Source organism: Lepisma saccharinum, chromosome 12 (genome assembly GCF_977018435.1).
Source record: "Lepisma saccharinum chromosome 12, izLepSacc3.1, whole genome shotgun sequence".
Taxonomy (NCBI): domain Eukaryota; kingdom Metazoa; phylum Arthropoda; class Insecta; order Zygentoma; family Lepismatidae; genus Lepisma; species Lepisma saccharinum.
Window position 1 is genome coordinate 54607210 of NC_139240.1, and position 15651 is coordinate 54622860.

General features: G+C 35.4%; 1 protein-coding gene across 1 annotated transcript in view; it reads right to left on the bottom strand.

Annotated features, from left to right (window-relative positions):
- Positions 1–15651, bottom strand: part of LOC145996111 (putative N-acetyltransferase camello) — a 45357-nt gene continuing 29706 nt past the window's right edge. The window contains exon 5 of the mRNA XM_083132380.1: positions 1–5187. The gene's annotated coding sequence lies outside the window, so the exon portion shown is untranslated. The remainder of the gene's footprint in view (positions 5188–15651) is intronic.

Consider the following 15651-nt stretch of genomic DNA (forward strand, 5'->3'; position numbering starts at 1 on the left):
TACATTTAAGCTTGTACACAAATGCATGTAACATACTAAGACAGTTTTATTTAACACCATAATGCTACCTTACACAGTGACATAATTTACACACAAATGCAAAATTCTAGCTGAATACAACACATGCTATGTGGTTCTATTATGCAAAAGCATATTGCTTCTCCACGCACACAAACATAACAAAGGAGATATGATTGATGTAAGTAAACTATTGAAAAATCTACAATTTGAATGAAATACAATAAAGATTAAAAACCATTTCTTCATTAACCTAAGTATGCCTTACAATACCATTATTTCATTGCATGTAATTAACATATTAAAAATTGACAAATGTAGGGAATTATGAGGATATGTGCCTCGTGAATTTTTAATTGACTGTCATAATGTAATTGACATAATTAAGAGAAGCCAGTATTGAATACTGGCCTCTTTTTTTTACTTTTTTGATACTTCAGAAACAAAATATTTATAATCCCAAATTGGATCATTGTCAAAATTTCTAGTATAACTCAAACTTATTGATTTTTGCTTATGATCATGAAATAAATATGTTTTTCTTGAAATAAATACAATTTTTTTTAGAAGAATATACATACAATTCTTTCCTTACAATAGCAAGCTGTAATGTCCATTCATTAAGAGTTGCCTGGACAAAATTAAGTCAAAGCAATTTCTAAATTACAAAATACCTTTGCATGTTATAAACTCAGTATGAAATTGTAGTATCTGTTTGGTATAAAACATTCAACCATGAAGCTACACACTACTTTGTACAAATCACATTAATATTAAACTAGATTTTTCTCTATTATCATGCCCTGTCACTTACCATATCTCCTATAACCAAATGTAATTTTACTTTAGATCACCTTATAAGCCCTTGTATCATGCCCAAAACTGACAGATATGTAGCATATAAAGTAATTTATCTTATATAGTATTGAAATACATCATGATGTGTTGAGAAATTTTAGGAGGAAAAATACTTTCAACACTATCTATAGGGTGTTTCATAAGTTGCACAATGCAAACTTTGATCGCCTGTAACATGATAACTGTAAGATATATTTACACCAGGTTTTCAGCATTAAAACGCCTCATCCATTGAGATATTTTTCAATGATTAACATTACCAGTTTACTCCATACAGAAAATTCTATCAATTAATAACTGGCGAAAGTCAGCATTATTTTATTTTCCAGAAATGCACTTTTCAGTGAGAAAAAAGTGTAAGAAATTTTCGAAGGGCCATATTTAGCCATCTGACAACCGATGACATGTTAATCTGTCACTTGCAATCAATATGAGACATGTGCATCATTTGATGGATTTGGGACTGGTGATTGTGTGTGTTAAGTGAAAAAGTGTCATTTTAGGGACATATCACCTTAGCTGGCAACACTAGCAGGTCGAAATTTGTCAACACACACAAGCAACATGTGCCTGAATATTGGCATGCATTTACATGAAAAATCATAAATCATGATTTTGCACCGAAAGTTTTAATGTAGATTAAAGATGTGACATGAAAACTGAGCATATATCACTGGTAGCTGGATTATAATTTAGCCAGGTTTGATAAAACGATAACAATAGGGCATTGTTGTATGCTGTGAATGCTTTTCTTCCATGCATTAATTGCACTAGAACTACAATTTGACAACAGATTCCACCATGATAAATATGACGTTACAATTATTGTTTCACAGTACGAGCTTGTCAACACATCTGCAACATTCAAGAACAAACACTATATTTTTAAGCAAACATCGAACAATATTTACATTAAATCAGCATATGCTATATGTCACGTTAAGCTATTTATGGCATTTTTACAGTACATTTTCACACTTGAAAATCACTACAAGAACACCACACTTTATCATTTATCTATGATTAGCGGTGAAACAATCATTATTATAAAAATAGTATAATTTTTTTTTAAACACATACACCTCGTGAGATATAATTAACAAATTATATCTTTACATTCACAGACACACACATTCTGTGTTCTTATACATTTTTTCATTGCTGTACATAAAATTATCTTCTACACATCAAGGTTGGAATTAACATATATATATCCTTAGAAAAATACTTTGTTTCAAATATAAATGTACAAACTGCATCTATGCCCAACAATAAGAAGTTTGCTTACACGCTTCCTTTTAATTTATGCTTTGACATATACTAGTGGCATACCCAGATTTTCTTAGGGGGGGAGGGTAAGGTTGTAAATGTGGTTTTCCTTTTTTTTTTTTTTTTTTTTGGTGGGGATTTATTCTACTATCTGCTCCAAAATCCTATACAATTTTTCTATTAAGAAATTCTAACCATTAACCCAGAGAAAGATAAGTATATTTTGCACACCAATGGAGGATTGGTTTTTCGTAGTTTTGAATGAATGATTTTACGTTCCATTTCTGCTACTTTTGGCTAATCGCGAACATAAGGATGAGTGATGATATGATGAAGGGACGCAAAGTACATCCATGCCCATGCCCAGGAAACCGGGATCCTTCGTGACATACTGGGCTATCCACTCCACCACAGAGGGTAGTTACAGGTTCGATGAAGTGCGACACACTCAAATATGATATCTTATTTGGATACATTGTTCTTTATGTCCGGTTTCAATTAAATTATTTCTTTGCGGTAAATAGGGACATTTCACATGCATTTAATGCATCTGGCAACTGTTTCTCATGCTTCTAGTGCATATGCAGCAAATGAATGAGTTTCATGGCGTATCAGTGGCATCTTTGTAATCTAACACCATGGAAAGATGACACAAATGCTCACACACTTGAAGAAGCAGAGAAATAAAAGTGATGAGCCCCCCCTCCCCAACTTACCAGAAAAATCACCTTGCAAACACAAACTATTACCTCTTCCGATGGAAGGATCTAATTTTTACCCAGTGTGACGTTGGTGTGCATGAGGTTGTGTACTTAAGAGACCCTAGCCTCAAAAAATGGGATTCAAAAGAAAACAAAATACAATTTGCAAGGGTGGTTTACTTTAGCTCATGATTGTACAAGCATTTGTAGTCCGCATTTTGTGCCCTTTAGCAAATTATCCTGTTGAATCTACAACTCGAAATAGTGTCACTGTTTACACTTGTTTTAAATGGACTTGCTTCAAGAGTGAAGAGTATGCTAGTTCTGCACTCTACGCTGCTAAAAAGTTGTGCAAACCAACAAATTATTGTTCTGCATAGATTTTATAATCCACATATACACATTAAACTGTGCTTCTTTTCTAATTCAATGTTTTTACAAAACAATATCTCAATTATATAAAATGTGTAAAACAGCCTATAAAAATACATTCTTATTCTGGTCTTACATACACATATCAACATGTGAGCACAAGTATTATTAAACCACTACAGAGTGGAACAAATATGGTGTAATAAACATCCTATATACATTCACCTAACACATGCAGACAACTGAACATAACAGCATAAGGTTACCAAGAGGAAACAAGGTTTGCAAATTGAAATGCGAATGGGGTTTATGCATTTGGAATGTTATGAAAAGTTTATGTATTTTCCTAAACACTCAACAACAAATATCAGTGTACATGAGAATATTTCATTTGTCAAACATCAACTTTTCTTTATATGAATATATCATTCTTCGCAGGATATGTGAACAGGCAATGTTTGTTGGCCACTGAGGTAATTCATACTGAAATATTATGGAATGTCTGTCAGTTGTACAGCCAACTGCAAATACAATAATAGGCAAATTGTCCATTGCTGTTGTCATCCTTCTTCATTCTACATCCAGTATTGTTTTAAGGAATAGAATTTTGCTGATGCTGAAGCATATATTATCCTCTGCTCTTGGACGTTTATATTTCAATTTGGGCCATCAGATTACAAAAAAAAAAGTGCATGACTGTCGTGATGGACAAATTAATCTACTATTACTTGTGCCGTTGGGTGTACAATTTGGTTCAAATATTTGTACTTCTCAAATCTCATAACAACAGTTAAAGGAATGTTTTGAAATTCTCACAAATATGCTATGGCTATGGTTAGTTCATTGTATAATCACATAAAAATCTTGAATTGTAACAATTCCACTAAAAAAAAATTCCAATAAACGAGTGAAATGTGTTTTCACTATACCATACTGTTACCAAAATTTTTAGCAGGCAACAAAACTGCTGATCCATCTTTTTCTTACATTGAAAGGTGGGTAAGTTGTGATACTAATATTACTGACACAATTTAAATACTGCGTATGAAAAGACAATGTTGCGTATGCACCAGAAATATACATAAAGCACACATACACAATTATTGTATTCGAAGAGAAAGTAATTTATTTATTGTTGATATATTGGTAACTTTGAATAGCAAGTTATATTCTTGTAAAAAATTGTCATGAAATACCTAGGCTCTTAAGCAAACCGTGTGGCTAACATTATGTTATGCCTGGCTTTTTGGGGGGAAAAGTTATTTCAGCATTGCATTTCCAGCTCTTTATGTTATTAAAACAATGAGCATGATTAACTTACATGACACAAAATGAAAGAACAACAATTGGCATGAAACTCCGATATCATAGAACCTTCAGAGATAAGATCATGAGTCAAGCACTAAAGGTACTACCACAATTCATGTTAAAGATGACAAAAATCACAACAGTATCGAAAGTGCTTTCAAGGAAAACATTGAAGGTCGTGTGTACTGACAATAAATTGTAAACAGACTCACAATTAACAAATTTCTGATATACTTAGTAAGATTAGGTAAATCCTGTCAAATTGAGATATGTATGTATTGATTCTGCACATTAAAAACTCACCTAGCTGTGGGGATTAACTGGATAAATATGTATATGCATGAGTCTAAATGTACAGAGTGGGCTACAAAAAAGTAGCCCCAGACTGAAACACGAGCAAGTGGATAATGTATAACTACTACTTTATTATTACCATTATTGGTTATTACAATAATAATTTATTTCTAAAGGTTTGGTAACATACTCACTTGCCACAAGATATGCTGGAAATGGTGCCTGTTTAAATTAATAAATGTTGGCATGAGGTACTGTTGAGCTGGGCCCACCCTGCATTTTGTAACAAATATTAGAAAAACAAAGTAGGTGGGATCTTCCTGCAATTGTTGTATAATCTATACATATTAATGATCAGCTAGGCTATCTGCAAAGAATAAAATACAAAAGAACAATCAATTAGATATGGTGATTCTAGAGTTAGCAACATGATTTCTTAGAAGTTTGGAACCTTGGCGAAGGAAGAAAATGGATGTGTCTAACCACTTATTCATGGCCTTTATGGGAACCTAGTTTTCTCCCATTCCCTGTGGCATAGGACCACATAGCATAGTGAGATAATCCAGACCTTGGACTCGGCATATGCCACCGACTGATTGGTTTGGTTTGGTTTATTTTACCTTGCAGCCACTTTGGCTAATCGCAAACATACTGATGAGTGATGATACAATGAAACTGATGAAGCGACACTCGCAAACATCCATACGCAGGCCAGGATTTGGACCCCTGGCATTGCAGCGTGATGTGTTAACCACTCCACCATGGAGGCCGGCACATATGCCAATGTTAATGACATATATCCTTTTCATACATGTATGCTTGTAGAGTATTTTCAGATAACTACTAGTCATAATACACTGTACTGATATGTTCCACACCATCCGTAGAAGGCAATCATCAATGAAATTAAAATGATGATATCAAACTTTGACAATGTAATAAAAAAGTTGTATGTATTTAAGCTGGTGGTTACAATGGTCATTACAATATTGGCCAATACTAGACTTTTGCATTTGGGTGACATAGGTGGTGATTTGGGGAGAAGGCATAGGGGGGGGGCAGTTTTTCCCCCACTTCTTATCACTTTTCTTCCCACACTACGCCCTCTTAGGGCTAAGCCTTGTCTACCAAGAGAAAGAAACTGCCTTGGCCCCCTCCCACAAGTGATTGGATTGGCATCCAATCACTGCTACTGGCGGGATATTAAAAATATTAATACAATGGAATCAATGAGTTCTGGTTCAAGAAGACTTGGATGGGCAAGCCATGTGGCATGAATGGGAGAGGAAAGAAGAGTTTACAGGATTATTGTTGGGAAACCTGATGGTAAGAGACCTGCAGCAAGGCCAAGACGAAGATGGAGGGATTAAGTTGAGATGGACCTAAAGGAAATCCGTAAAAATGGAAGGCTTAATGCTAGAGAGTTAGTTAGTTAATACAATGGAATAACTTATACATAACTTATAAGTTATGTGGTACATGCACATGTCTGCATGGGCCAACAAATTCAGTTTGCAGAGAGTTCCAGAAAAGTGCATAATTTGTGCATAGAATATTATTTACAATCCTAATTAGTAATTCCTCATTACCCTTTAATCTGATGAAATAAAAATAACAATCGTAAAGATTACATTATAATTCGTAACACTAAATGTTTAACTTTCACAATATAATGGTCCTTATACATTATACTGAGAAAATAAGCACACAGACAAGTAGAAATGTTTCATAGACACCTGTATCTACCCATCTAGACAACTTGAATTTTAAGTACCCTGTATCAGTTTATAGAACTGTTTCCATTGGTTCATTGACTAAAAAAAAAAAGGCTTCCCTCAGATCTTTTACTTTAGGCAAAAATAGTAAATGCCTACATTTAAGCTACGAACCTACCTTGCTTACGCTGGTGAAAGCTTTATTTCACACCATTTTTGAGCTGTTTCTAGGAATCAGAATTTTTGGTCTGACCTATTGTCCACACTGTTTAAAACTGTGTATTAATATATATACAATATTTTGCATAGTACTTTAGTGATGGTATAGACAACAACCACTGCCCATATACCTAAAGTACACACAAAATGCACAACAAATGCACACATACAAACAACAACCGCATGCAACAACTACTTGACAACATTGTAATTATTGACCCAAAGTCTAGACATTTATATACTATAGACTTTTAGTATAATAAAGAATTATTATATTATTTACTTGGACCCTGAAAGATAAAAAACTGTAGTGGCACTATATTATTCTTACAAAGAAATTACATACAGGGTGTTGCTGACAAATGTTCCACAGCATGAAGATGGAATGAAGGTGAACAATTTATTTTAATGTTTTGCTCATTGAGACATTGTTTAGATGTTAGAAGCTTTGAGAAAATGGCATTTTCTATGCTATATGTTCGTAATCCAAGTGTCGCAGGTTTACACTTCCGAATTATATTTATATTTTTGTTGGTTTGTTTGTTTGAGGTTGGTTTTAGGTCCACTTTATGCACAGAAAGGCTAATCGGGACTACAGTTTAAAGTGAAATCTGAACCACTATGTATGTTAAACTTGATACCCCTTACAATGAATCCCGAGTGGAAGCTCCACAATGTCAATCTTGGCCCTAACAGGGAAGATGTGCGAAGGCATTTGGACGCAGGTTCGTTTGTTTGTGGTTGCCCTACAATCAGTGGAAACTATAGTGTGCTAGTAGGAACTCCATCAGGATGAAGATGCTGTGCTACAACCTTTTCCCATATATCCCCTGCAGTGTCTGTTTCATTCAATGCCTTGGGTTTTGAAGCCAGTGGGCGGAGCGGAGCGTAAGTTGGTCAGCATAAGATGCCACATCTACTTACTTCAACTCAGTGGCGGCCGGCGGCAACTATGATGGGTAGTGCCAACGTGATCAAGTAAATAGAAAAAAAAAAACCCTCCACAATCCCCCCACCCACCCGGCCCCCTCCTTGAGGTTGCGCCACTGGCCAAGATGTTTATCCTCGTTTGGTAACGTGGAAAACAACATGTGTTTAAGTACATAATAATCCGATTCATCTTCACTCACTAACCTATCTTTATACACTACAGGACACTTCCCTAAAAATATAACAATTACAAGAGGAAAGGAAAAACAAATCCTATCACCTTCTCCTCCTCCATGAACACGTATTCTAACTGGATGTCAAAAATATCTTTGTTATGAAGAGAAATTGTCGAAATGCCAAAGGAAACTCGCATCATCATAGGATTTTTTACTTTTATATTTTAAAAAAAGTCTGGATGGCCCTCTTGGTGCATCTATCTATTATCAAAAATGTTCATTTCACTTTGGAAAAATATTAGGTTCGTTTCTCCAAAAGTAGGCAGAAATTACTTCCCCAACGGGTCTTACAAACCAGTCGTATATAGCAACTTTTTTCTGAGGGTGGCAACTGTGTCGTGTCAACAATGCGAAAGTTCCCTCTCCGTGCCAGGTGAAGACAGGCACGGTTTCTTATGGGCTAACCCCGCCCCCTGCCACTTTGTTCTCGGCTCATGGTGGAAATGTTCCTCGCTGAGACTTCTTCAACCCTCTGCACGTGTGTCAACTTGGTTAGGTCCATGATTAGGCCAGCTCTTCCGCAGCACGGACTGTTGCCTCGCGAGGGCACGAACGAAACAGCTGGCGATGCAGTGAGGAGGTTGGGGTGGTCGTCACGTCAGCTTCACCTATTGCAAGATTCGAATCTCCTTGTGTGTAAACTATCAATGTATTCATTTAACTTTACTTGGCGACGTATGCGTATCTTCTGAGGGTGGTGCCATGGCACGGCGCTGCTTCAACTGACAGAAGAACACTGCATCGCGTGCTGCAATCGCATGTAGGCTGGAAGTAGCATGGAAGTAGGCTGCAACTGCAAATGCGAACTTGAGGTTTACTTAACACTCAAATACTACAAAACGAACTACAACTAGCTCTCTTTGCTCATGAAATATTATTCCTTCAGGTCGCTTCTGTTAGTACAGCCACATGTTGAGCAAGGCCACTATTGCTTCCTACATTGTATTCAAAAGTACACAAAAGTGATCTGACTTTGCCAGTGCTGTCACGTGACCCAGCTTCAAAAACAGCACACAGGGTTTACCCCTCCCCTTCCTACCTCCATCTCTTTCCATAACTTATGAATTTATCATCATATGTATAGATGTTGCTTATCATATGTAAGAAATACCTTGTAAGCTTTGTAGTGAGGTATTCACACTTAGGAAACAGCCCTTCCACAGTACTAAAACTTTCGTCACCTTCCGACACACATACAAGATATGTATTGCATTATTAAAGGTTTTTCACCAATGAACCAAGTACTCCAGAAGAAAAAAAAATGAAAGAAAAACTGATTACCTTGCTTTCCTATACGTGGTGTGAAATTTTATCCACGTTTAATGAAGCACCCATTGTGTGTGTATTTATGAATTTTAAAACAAAATTAAACAATTTGCCTTTACTAAACAGGAATTCATGCATACAATTCAGAAAACCTAAAATATTTCACTGTGATTTGTCAACATCACCAAAAGAAAATAAACAAATTCACAACATCTATAGCAGTTTGATAGCCTCAAATATTTTCAGCACTTGCTGTAGTGAAGTTGTGGGGGACCTCATATTATGAGAATATTTCATCAATATTCATGGTCAAAATATCACCAGATCTAACACACAGGAATAAAACGATTTCTTAGTAGTTATGTGGTCTTGTTTACATTAACTTCATTCTTACAGTGGATGAAGAATAGTGTTGTCCTTTGTGTCCATCAAGACACATTTTGAAGTACTGAATATACATATGCATGAATGTTACTAAAACGTTAGCAAGACATTTATTATAACTGCTAAAAATTGTAGCAACTAAAACAGCACATCTGTTATACAACAATTTACTTTCTGATTAATATATTAACTGTGAACTAAGTATTCTTCAATGTGTTAAATACAAGGTTAAAAAAAAACTATGAAAAGTATCTTTTTATTGAAAGTGGTGTCGGTAAGAGCAATTAAAAGGGCAACTCGAAAGGCAGCATGCAGATTGCAAAGTTGTACTCCTGTTCACCCATTGGCTTGCAGATCAAAAGTTCTTATCCATGTGATAGTTTATTCATTTACCATATTTAGCACTCGTCACAGTGTGGTTCATATGGTTTTTACTTCTAGTAAAGATTACAATACTGGAGGTCCTAGATTCACTTCACGTTTGTGCACTTTAGGTATGAATTTGTACCTTTTGGACATGGCCCAAACATGTAATTTTTCAAGCAAAAAATATTTTCTCCTTTTTTTGGCAGTTCTTTTCTTTTTCTGGACCTTTACCCTCCTTTTTCTTAACATTATTAAATCGACCTCTTCTTAGGTATAATTGTAAATTGAAATTAAGAAAAAAGTTATATTTTTATTCAACGAAAAACCCCTACCATAAAGCCAGTTAAGATGAAAACTAAAGCTGTTCTTTAACAAGAATTATTAATTTATTGGGTCGGTGCATAAGTTCGTAGCATTTTGTTGTTTGTTGGCAACACTGTGTTCCCAAGAGTTCCTTGTCTGTTATTCCATTGTTATGGCTTAATTTGTAGTTTTGTGTTTGTGAAAACACAGTGTATACTAATTCTGAGCACATTTTATCTATTTTGCGGAAGAAACAAGATGGAGTGTCAAGTGGACAAAGTTAAACATTTCCGGCACATTCTGCTCTTCAAGTTAAACCGAGGACCAAGTGCAGCAGTAGTATTTCGTAATGAAGCTGCTCTTGCAACTTGGCTAACTGATTTCTTAATCTCAAAAACAATTTGTGCTGTGTATGGGCTAATGTCATATTCTGAAAAAACAGCAGTTATACAGGCGAGGCATCAAACTCCTCCCCCAACGCTTGCAGATCGTCATTGACAATGGAGGCAACTACATTACTGACCGAGTGAGTGTTGTTGTGACTGTGTATTGTTAGACTACAATAACAATGTTTCATCTTACCAGCTGTTAACGTATGATATTCATTGATTTAAAAAAAGCATACGATTCGGTCAAAAGAGATAAATATATATATAATATATTAGTAGAGTTTGGAATACCAAAGAAGCTTGTTAGTATGATAAAAATATACACCAGATGCATTATCTCCATTGCTCTTTAATTTTGCCTTAGAATATGCTGTTAGGAAGGTAAAAAAAAAACTAAAGGAGGACTCAAATTAAATGGTGTGACTCAGTTGTTAGCATATGCAGATGATGTAGACTTATTAGGGGATGATGTAAATATAATTAAGAATAATGCTAAAAAAATTTCAAAACCGCTAAAGAGATAGGTTTGGAAGTTAACAAAGAGAAACTAAATATATGCTTACAGGCCGAAACGAAGTGTCAGGTAATAATCAAAATCTAATTATTGATAACAACTCGTTTGAACCAGTTTCCAAATTCAAATACTTAGGAGTAATATTAACAAATGAAAATTATATTAAAGAGGAAATAAAAAGCAGGCTTAATTCAGGAAATGCATGTTACTTCTCTCTTCATAAACTTTTGTCTTCTCGTTTAATATCTAAGAAACTAAAAGTTAAAATATACAAAACAGTAATTTTGCCTGTAGTATTATAGGGGTGTGAAACTTGGTCCCTTACATTGAAAGAGGAACATAAATTGAGAGTATTTGAAAACAAGATCCTTAGGAAAAGATTTGGACCTAAAAGGGATGAGGAGACAGGTGAGTGGAGAAGGTTACATAATTTGTATTCATGTCCAGATATTACTAGAATAATTAAATCAAGAAGACTTAGGTGGGCAGGCCATGTGGCACGAATGGGAGAAGAAAGAAGAGTTTACAGGATTCTTGTTGGGAAACCTGATGGTAAGAGACCTGTAGGAAGGCCAAGACGAAGATGGAGGGATAACGTTGAGATGGACCTAAAGGAAATCGGTAGGGATGGAAAAGAGTATATAGATCTTGCTCAAGATAGGGACAGATGGAAGGCCTGTGTTGCTGCAGCCATGAACCTTTGGGTTTAAGAAGGCTAGAGAGTTGGTTCGTTAGTTTGTTAACGTATGTTATAAAACGCTACGAACTTATGCACCGACCCAATATATAAAAACTAATGCTTCAGATTTCATCCTAGATGAAGAATGGCCCTATTACGTTATTTAATATTTTTTACAAAACTTCCCAAATACAAGAATGTAATTCTTCAGAAACAAAGTAAACAAAGTAACTACAACTCAAATGTAAATTTAAATTTCCAAATACTCAATTTTATCTAATCCCAGTATAAAACAATGAAAACTCACTATACTGTAAAAATAAAAAATAGCAAAAATTTTTTGACCACAAGCATATTTTTTTTATTTTTCTTGACCTACCAGTTGATTTCTTGACGTTCTTGATTGATGGACACCCTGCTAAAGTACATTAAAAAATTGTTCATAATATTTCTGACCAGTTGCCAAACACTGCACAATCCTGTAGCTACAGTATCTTGTTCATTGTATTTCAGTGCACTTGTTTTTGTGGTTCGTGATACAAAATCCAAACCTACCATTCAGATTACTGAAGAAGATTTCTTATAACTACATGGTTTAAAAGCACTATCTAGATCTAAGCATCCATTGTTGACATGCAAACAACTGAAGTACCAATTCCAATCATCTTTAAAGCCCCTATCACACGGAACTGGATTTCTAGTTGGAATGCCCTAGTTGGCGATGAACTGACTTTCTAGGTAGAAATCATGGCCGCCTGGCTTACTGCTTGACTGGTTTTGAGGAATAGGACATGTTCTAATTGCTACTAACTTCTTCGACTAGATTCTGTGGAACAGCCAATCAGAGCAAAGTTTGGCCATGTGAAGATAATCTGTGAGTTTGCAAAGTAGCCTTTTTTGTCTGTGGTTTCCGAGTGCATACAACACGAAAGGCATGTTTACAATTGAAAAAGCTAAAATATTCCTCCATACGTGTATAGTGAACGTTGTAAAGTATGTATTTTATCAGCGCCGTTCTTCTCTACCTAAAACCATTTAATACGAAGCGATATTCCTCTCGGTTGAATAGTTATCGTATTTTAAAAATGTGAAGTGATACGTTGTTTACTTCTCGCGCGGCCGCCATTATGGGAACGAAAGACTATCGACAAGTACGGTAAATAGGTAGCCAGTCCAGCGTCAACTAGAGCGTTCCTACTAGAAATCCAGTTCCGTGTGACAGGGGCTTTATAGATTGTTTTTCTACTTCATTGCCAAATGGATCTCCAATTCTCGAATTATCCATCAAACACAGAAATCCTGGGTCCCATCAGGGCTCCAACAGATGACAGTTTGAACCAAAGACATTTTCTTTGTAAGGATTCAAAAGCAATCATGAAAATAATTTACAATATTTCTTACACTAATGGCAAACCTCATGACTTTTTTTAATTTCTTCATTTTGATTCAACTTAATAAGACAACAAAGCAAGTACAGTAAAACCTCATTAATCCACACTAATGGAGGGGATAAGTTGACCGGTTTAACGAAAGTCCGGATTAACTGAAATAACCTAAAAGAGTAGAAAGTCCATTAAAACTCAGTTTATATCAACAAAACATGTTTATTATGGTGTATTTAAAGGGCATAGGCCTAAATACACTATACAGTACAGTACAAAGTCTGCGGGGAAATAGAATTTCATCAGTGGTTAACTGCCTTTTCTTTGGGAAGTTCTCTTGTAGACTTCTAGCCACATTTAAAATCTTGCATTCTGCTTTTTTTTCCTCTCTTTTTTGCCTTTAGCCTATCCGGATTAAGCGACGTCCGGCTTATCAGGGTCCAGATTAACGAGGTTTTACTGTATTGACAATGAAACAGTGTCTGTACCAGGGTTGTTCAAGGCCCAGGAACCAATAAATTCTAATGGGTTCTACTGGGTGTTGTAACAGGGCCGGAACTTATTTTCTCACTGTATTTAAACTGATCTGGAAAATAGGTTCTGGGACCCAATTGAAATACTTTAAAGATAAAAAGATACCATATGGTCCAGAGCCCATTAATGCTTGCTGATTTTCTCTACCAGACCAGAATTGAATTTATTTACAATGCCTGGATCTTCAACATCCCTGGTCTGTAGTACTGTTTCATGTTAAGTTTGGGACCTTAGTATGAGAACTCGTGTTCAGCTTTCTATCCGTTATATATGACTTTCAGCAATCCAATTTGGAACTTTATTATACATTTTATAACCTATTTTTTCTCGTAGACTTTCTGCAGCAAAAATGATTAACTATGAATTGATGAAATGGATACGAGAACCAGTGCAAAAAGCATCCATACTTTTCCCAAATTAAAATCATATAACTGCCGACTTCTCAACATGTTACACTAACTTAACACTTCCTCACACACTACACACACCTAATGTTTGTGACAAACGTGGTAGAGGAGCATTTAGGTTAGGGATAGCCACTATCCAGATTTCAAATTATCCGATATCCAATTTGGATGCAATGGATATCCAGATAATCCAGGTAGTACAGATTTGATGAAGGGTTTGTAGAAAATCTGTACAGGGAAATACAAACATGACGAATAAAAGAATATGTGGATAACCCATAAAACAAATAAGTGATAAAATTGTACAGATAATGTACACATTTGGATATTCAGACATTTTCGACAATCCAGATTCGATATTCCGAATATCCAGATAATCTGGACAATTCAGATATCCAGATAAAATTTTATCCAGATTTGGTCATCCCAGTTTAGGTTAAAGGGTCACGGAAATATCACATTAGAAAAACAGCCTTTTTTCCCGGTCTATGGAATCTTTCAGACTGGTAAAACATGACAAGCGACCTTCAGAAATAAATCGAACCTCTCGTACTGAAGCGAGACCACAAGCTGCATGTGTGCTTCTCCATTGCATGTTTTCTCAATAATGTGCAATGTGTCACCTCAGTATGTTGGTTGTAAGTGTACAGCAAATGCTTTTTTACAGACTGTATGTATTTATAATTTTTAATATTCTAGAAAGTGCTTGCCACTTTAGCTGAAATCTGCCTGAGGATTGTACTAACATAATACTGAAGCAAAGTTGCAAGCATTGTTACAGTTCAGTCGGCAAGAAAAAGAAATGGTGCAAACCACACCATTTTTCATCCAGTATTCACTCATGTATTTATGCAAAAAAAAAAAAAAAAACATGCTACAAGCTATACATACACACATGAACTACATCATCCTGAATTAATTTTAGAAAGACTTATAGAGCAAGGCACTACAATTTTTGCTACTTCTTGCCTACACCACACATCCATACTTCCTGAAATATTTCTACTGTAGATTGTAAATCGCAAAAAACTTTTTTTCTTTTTGCATAGAATTTCCTTTCTGTGATGGATTTGAAACATTAATTTGTGGACAGCACAACACAAAAACTTTAACACGCACATTTTCACTGTGGTTTTAGTAATTCAATTATTAATAATAAAACAGAGTCTAAATAAAAGGGAAAATTAGCATAATAGTTTGCTTCACTAGCCGTAACCAATTGATTTTAAAACACAACATACAGTGTATTTATGATGGAACTTGCATTTGAAGCACTAACATGATTCAAAATGGTAACCTTTAAATGTGTAGTACTTTACTATATCGTTGATAGATTGATTGATTTGCTGTTTTAAGTCCAATTTATGCACAGTATGGCTAACCTACAGTTTAAAGTGGAATCCAAACCACTATGTGCCTCCACCAGGTTCGAACCCAGGACCCCCTGATTATAAGGCAATGATGCCCAGTGCCATCAGGGAGGCCTACTTTACTGTATCATCTGTAG